General features: G+C 38.9%; 1 non-coding gene across 1 annotated transcript; it reads right to left on the bottom strand.

The window, feature by feature from the left end:
- Window positions 1-325: 325 nt before the first annotated feature.
- On the bottom strand, window positions 326-432 carry LOC127099526 (small nucleolar RNA R71). The gene has a single exon (XR_007794019.1). It is a non-coding gene; the product is annotated as a small nucleolar RNA R71 (small nucleolar RNA).
- Window positions 433-7490: the final 7058 nt, after the last annotated feature.

The following is a 7490-nucleotide window of genomic DNA, read 5'->3' as shown; positions in this document are numbered from 1 at the left end:
GCCGCATTCTAGTATTGCTCCACCCGAAATCGAAGCAAACAACTTCGAACTTAAACCTTCGCTGCTACAGGCAGTGCAACAGAACCAATTCTCTAGAAATCCTACCGAGGATCCAAACCTTCATTTATCCGTATTTGTCCAATACACTGATACTGTTAAAGCTAATGGTGTCACTTCAAAGGCAATTCGACTTCGTCTCTTTCCTTTCTCGTTAAGAGATAAAGCTAGAAGATGGCTTCAGTCTCTTCCTTCCAACTCAGTCACAACATGGAATGAGTTGAAGAAAGTCTTTCTTGCCCGATATTTTCCTCCAAGCAAAACAGCTATGTTGAGAGCCCAGATAAATGGATTTAAACAGAAAGATAACGAGTCTCTTTTTGAAGCATGGGAAAGATACAAAGACATGATGAGACTTTGTCCACACCATGGTTTAGAGGACTGGTTAGTAATTCATACCTTCTATAATGGTCTCTTATACAACACAAGGTTAACAATAGACGCCGCCGCAGGTGGTGCGCTTATGGATAAACCGTATGCCGATGCTTATCAACTTATCGAAAGCATGGCCCAAAACCATTATCAGTGGGGAAGCGATCGAACAATGGTAGAGAAACCTCAAACGAAAAGTGGCATGTACGAGATAAGTAGCCTTGATCATGTTAATGCAAAAGTGGATGCTCTGGCCCAGAAAATCGAAAGTTTAAATGTATCACCTCCAGCCACTGTGGTTGCCGCAACTCAGAATTGCGAAGTCTGTGGAATCCAAGGTCACACTCCTGCAGATTGTCAACTCCTAACAGGAATTCAAGTAGAGCAAGTGAATTATGCTCAAGGAAATCCCTACTCGCATACCTATAACTCTAACTGGAAGAACCATCCTAATTTTTCATATAAGAGTAATAATGCGTTATACGCACCAGGACAAGCTCCAAATCAAGCCCCAGCTATACCTCCGGGATATCAAAAGTCGATCCCATCTACACCTAACAATAACGTTCCTAGGAAATCCAACTTGGAAATCATGATGGAGAACTTCATAGCTTCTCAACAGCAAACCAATAAAGATTTCTTAAACCAGAATATACACACTAGCGAACAAATTAAACAACTAGCAAGTAAAGTAGATGCCCTGGCCACCCATAACAAAATGCTGGAAACACAAATCTCACAAGTAGCTCAACAACAAGCGCCTACTGCTGCCCCAACTGGTACATTTCCTGGACAACCCCAACCTAACCCAAAAAGCCACGCTCATGCAATCATATTAAGAAGTGGAACGGAAGTAGAAGGACCGTCTGATCCAAGGATGGAAAACCAAAACTCTAAAAAGTCAACTGAGGAAGAAAGTAAACCTAAGGAAAAGGAAGAGAGTAATAAGGAAACCGTAGAAAAGAAAGAACCTTATGTACCTCCACCACCTTATAAACCACCTATCCCTTACCCTCAAAGGCTTATTAAAACCAAAGATGCGGGCCAATTTAAAAAAATTGTTGACCTACTGAAACAATTAAACGTCACAATTCCGTTTACAGAAGCTATTACGCAGATGCCCTCATATGCTAAGTTCTTAAAAGAAATTCTTTCAAATAAAAGAAAACTTGAAGATAGCGAAACCGTTACACTCACTGCTCAATGTAGCGCCATAATCCAGAATATGCCTCCAAAACTTAAGGACCCTGGTAGTTTCTCTATACCCTGTCACATAGGAAAATTTGTCATAGATAAGGCTCTATGCGATTTAGGAGCCGGTATCAGTGTTATGCCTTTATCCATATGCAAGAAACTGGAAATGGGAGAATTAAGACCAACTAAAATGTCTGTGCAACTAGCAGATCGTTCTGTTAGATATCCTGTAGGAATTCTTGAAAACGTTCCCGTGCGCATAGGACAATTCTACATTCCAACCGATTTTATAATTATGGACATTAGAAAAGATGAAGTTACACCCATTATATTGGGAAGACCATTCTTAGCAACCGCCGGTGCGATCATAGACGTAAAACGAGGACGACTCACTTTCGAAGTAGGAGAAGAGAAAATTGAGTTCATTCTTTCCCAATTTTTGAAAGCACCTGCAATAGATGACACATGTTACTTTATGGATATCATCGATGAATGCATAAAAGAAACAGAGTTAGAAAATGACAAATTGTTTGACTATCGTGTAGAAGACGAACTTAACCAATGTTTAGCAATGACATCGGATCCTGCGCAATGCCTTAAGAAACCAAACCTCGACCTGAAAACACTTCCCAAAAATCTGAGATATGAATTCCTAGACTTAGAACTTGAACGACCAGTAATAGTTAATGCAGACCTAGGAAAGCTCGAAACCGAAAAACTCCTACATATCTTAAGAAAATATCCAACCGTACTAGGATACAACATCACCGATCTTAAAGGAATAAGTCCTTCTATATGTATGCACCGCATCATGCTAGAAGAAGACTGTAAAACCTCTAGGGATCATCAAAGGAGACTAAACCCGATTCTGAGTGAGGTAGTGAAGAAGGAAGTAACAAAGTTATTAGAGGCAGGTATCATATATCCTATATCTGATAGCAAATGGGTTAGTCCTGTACACGTAGTACCAAAGAAAGGAGGTATAACAGTTATTGAAAATGAAAAAGGAGAAACTATAACCAAACGAATCGAATCGGGATGGAGAATGTGCATTGACTATAGGAAACTAAACAAAGCAACCCGGAAAGATCATTTCCCTTTACCATTCATTGACCAGATGTTAGAACGATTAGCAAAACATTCTCATTTCTGCTATCTAGACGGTTACTCAGGCTTCTTTCAAATACCAATTCATCCTGATGACCAAGAAAAGACAACATTCACATGTCCTTTTGGTACCTTCGCTTACCGACGAATGCCGTTTGGCTTGTGCAATGCTCCCGCAACCTTCCAAAGGTGCATGATGGCAATATTCACCGATTTTCTCGAAAATATCATGGAAGTATTTATGGACGATTTTTCCGTATGTGGACAAAGCTTTGAAGAATGTCTTGAAAACCTAGAAAGAGTTCTAGAGCGATGTGTAAAAGTGAACCTAGTACTTAATTGGGAAAAATGTCACTTTATGGTACAAGAAGGAATTGTTTTAGGATACATCATATCAAATAGAGGAATTGAAGTAGACAAAGCCAAAATAGAAGTAATCGAAAACCTTCAACCTCCGAAAACTGTGAGAGAAGTACGAAGCTTCTTAGGACACGCCGGTTTTTACCGGCGATTCATTAAAGACTTCTCTAAAATAACTAAACCTTTGACCGGATTTTTAACGAAAGATGCTGAATTCATCTTTGACAATAAATGTTTAGAAGCATTCCAAACGCTTAAACAAGCATTGATCTCCGCACCAATAATGCAGACCCCAGATTGGAATGAACCATTCGAAATAATGTGTGACGTAAGTGACTACGCCGTAGGCGCTGTTTTAGGACAACGAAAGGATAAAAAACTTCACGTCATATATTACGCAAGTAGAACTCTAGATGAAGCACAAATGAATTACGCCACAACCGAGAAAGAACTCTTAGCAGTAGTATTTGCACTAGATAAATTTCGTTCTTACTTGTTCGGAGCTAAAATAATCGTTTACACTGACCACGCCGCCATTAAGTACCTCTTAACAAAAAAGGATGCTAAACCTAGACTCCTAAGGTGGATCTTGTTGCTACAAGAATTCGATCTGGAAATCAAAGATAAGAAAGGAACTGAAAACGTAGTAGCAGATCACCTCTCTAGACTAGAAAATCTTGAACCGGAAAGAACATCGATCAACGATGATTTCTCGTACGATAAACTTATAGCTACATTGGAAGAAAATAAAGATGATAAACAGGTAGAGACCACCTTAGCTATATGTGTTACACCATGGTACGCTGACTTCATCAATTATTTAGCTGCCGGAATAGTTCCACCTAATTTATCTTACCAACAAAAGAAACGATTCTTCCATGACATAAAACATTATTATTGGGATGACCCTTTACTTTTCAAAAGAGGGCCCGATGGTATTTTCCGTCGGTGTATACCTGAAGAAGAGATAGAAAATATAATCCAACACTGTCACTCCGCTCCTTATGGTGGACATGCAAGTACATCCAAGACCTGCTCCAAAATCCTACAAGCCGGTTTTTATTGGCCAAACATATGGAAGGATGTGCATGCGGCTATCAAGAAATGTGATAGATGTCAACGCACAGGAAACATATCTAGACGTGACGAGATGCCACAAAAGGGCATTTTGGAAGTAGAGATTTTTGACGTGTGGGGAATAGATTTCATGGGACCTTTTCCACCTTCTTTCGGTAACAAGTACATACTCGTAGCGGTTGACTACGTATCAAAATGGATTGAAGCTATAGCTTCTCCAACAAACGACACACGAGTAGTAACTAGACTCTTTAAGAATATAATATTTCCGAGATTTGGTGTCCTAAGAATAGTAGTCAGTGATGGTGGATCGCATTTCATATCTAAGATACTCGAAAAACTACTGTTTAAGTATGGTGTAAGACATAGAGTAGCGACACCTTACCATCCTCAAACCAGTGGACAAGTGGAGGTGTCTAACAGAGAAATAAAAAAAATATTGGAAAAAACAGTCTCCACCTCAAGGAAAGACTGGTCATCGAAACTACCGGAAGCTTTATGGGCATATCGAGCCGCTTACAAAACTCCCATAGGGACAACCCCATTTAAGCTTATTTATGGAAAATCTTGCCACCTCCCGGTAGAATTAGAACATAAGGCCTACTGGGCTATTAAAAATCTAAATTTAAACTATAAGGCCGCTGGTGAAAAGCGAATTCTTGACATAAACGAATTAGAGGAACTTCGACAAGACGCCTACGAAAATGCCAGAATCTACAAAGAAAGAACGAAGAAATGGCATGATAAACGTATATCAAGAAAAATCTTCAAACAAAGCGATATAGTCCTTTTGTTCAACTCTAGACTTAAGTTATTCCCAGGAAAACTACGTTCTAGATGGTCAGGCCCTTTACAAATCACCAATGTCTTTCCAAGTGGAGCGGTGGAAATTAAAGGAAAATCTATGGAACCATTTATCGTAAACGGGCAGCGTCTAAAACATTATCATTATGCAGAGAACAATGAAGATTTACAAGTCCTGCACTTAGATGAAATGCCTCCAGAAGTTATAGATTATATTTGATAGTTTTTATGTCGAGCTTGCGACATTAAACAAAGCGCTTCGTGGGAGACAACCCACAAATATTCTTATTTTTATTTTATTTTGTTTAATTATTCTTTCAAATTTTATTTAGTATTTATTCTTAATTTATTTTAACTTATAAAATTTTTCTTCTTTCGGCATTTGGCCAAATCCTGACTAAAACTCTTGTTTTTCTTTTCTCTAGCTAACACTAACCTGATGGGACAAATTGATCGTATGGGTATCAAATTCAGAGGGAAAGCTCAGAAACAAAAGTTTGAGGAACTAGCAGAGAGAGAGATGCTACCTAGTTTGTATGCTGATGATTGGGCAATGACTGCCCTTGGACTAAGAGAGAGTGTCTTATATTTGCTGAGTCAAATAGGGTGGGAAACCACTCCTATCCGAAGACAATTTGTCACTTACCGGAGACTGACTCTAGAATTCCTTAGTTCTCTGATCTATCTACCCAGCCATGGAAAAGGAATAAGCAGAGGTTTCATTCAGTTTAGAATGTTCAACATGGAGTATCAATTTAACATTCAAGATTTTACCAACCTTTTAGGTTTCCCTACCTCTTTTGATACATTCACAGTGAGCCAAGAAGACCTTTTTGAATATAGAGAACCTGAACATTTTTGGGGAAGCTTGACTGAAAATGACGAGCCCGAGGAACATGAGTTTCTTTCTGGAAACATACATAACCCGGCCTTTCGTTATTTCCATAGGATCCTAGCCCACACCCTTTTTGGGAAGAAGTCAAATGGTACTACAGTATCACGTGATGAACTCTTCATCATGTTTTGTGCTTCCCAGAACCGTCCTGTGAATGGTGCCACTTTTATGTTGGCAAACTTTGACCGCCTTATCCAAGATGAACGAGCACCAATTCAAATAGGCGGATTGATAACCATGATTGGTAATGCTATCGGATTACGTCAGCCTATGCTTGACCTAAGCCCTTTCTGTGGCATTGCGACTATGAGTATACCTTTCCTCTTCAACATTATGTTTATAGCAAACCTCGGGCCTGAAGAGTTTCAACTTATAATTAACAACCAAGTTCTTTGCCTATTCACCTTGCCTAGTCCGAGGACTAGTGTTCATAACCGCAATAACTGGCTCTACAATCTGAACAGAATACCCTCTCCTGCTAGATCTACTGAATCCATCCAGGACTATGAGATTTGTGACGACCAGATTCCTTATGCTGAGTCTGACCCTCAGACACCATCTGGTTATTATAATATTGACCCTCCTCCTCAACCCGTCCCGACCGAAGAGTCGGCAATACCCGATCCTAGACATCATATGCCCGGAGATAATTATAACACCATCATTCAAGCCTTGATGTCAGAACAAAACGCCCTCAGAGAAGAGTTAGCTAACATGGGACAAGAATTTCTGGGATACATGAGCAGTATGACAAATCAATTCCACGAGTTGCTAAACCGTGTTAACTCCTTTGCTCCTCCAGCCAGAGATCATGCAAGTGGCTAGAAGTTGCTTTCTTAGTTACTTAGTTTTAGTTTAGACTATTTATTAATTTTGTTTCACATGTTTTTTATTAGTATTTTTTTTTCTTTCGCATGTTTGCTTTTGTTTTCCAATGTTACATTATGATTATTTAATGAAGCTATTGCATTATTGGTTTATTTTATTTTGATCTATGCAAATTTCTATTACAAATAATGATATCTACTATATGCTAATAATTACTATGCCTGTTAAAGAAATACATATATTATGGTAGTAGAATAGCATGCAAGGAAATTTAAAAGCATTACAATAGCAAAATAAAATAAGCATAAGCAAAACAAAATAACAAAAAAATAAAATAAAATATAATAGAAAAAAAACAAATTAGGAAGAACGCAACCAAGTGACCGTTGCAAACTTACTATGTGACGAGCGTCACACACTCCATCACGGTCGTCACACCAAGTGCCTGTGACGCCCGTAACGCCTCTGTCACGAGCGTGACACCTTCAGACTAGGTTAACGTTAGTAACCGTTGGAGACACGACCGTTACATCACCCACTTTTTACCTTCCCCATTCATTCACCCATTTACTCACACTTACCCATATTTAATTATTTTTCACCCACTCCCTTTCCAACTTCCAATTTTTTTCCTATAAATACCCACCATACCTTTCTTCATACACCACAACCATTCTATAAAATACCTTTCATTTTATTACCTTTTACTTCTTTCAACCCACTTATCAGTATGGCGGGAAATCAAGCATTCGGAAATATCATCTTCCTATCCGAAGATGATAATTATCAAAGGGAG

Source organism: Lathyrus oleraceus, chromosome 6, assembly GCF_024323335.1.
Source record: "Lathyrus oleraceus cultivar Zhongwan6 chromosome 6, CAAS_Psat_ZW6_1.0, whole genome shotgun sequence".
NCBI classification, from domain to species: Eukaryota; Viridiplantae; Streptophyta; class Magnoliopsida; order Fabales; family Fabaceae; genus Lathyrus; species Lathyrus oleraceus.
The sequence above is the reverse complement of the archived record's forward strand: the minus strand, read 5'-3'. Positions and strand labels throughout refer to the sequence as shown.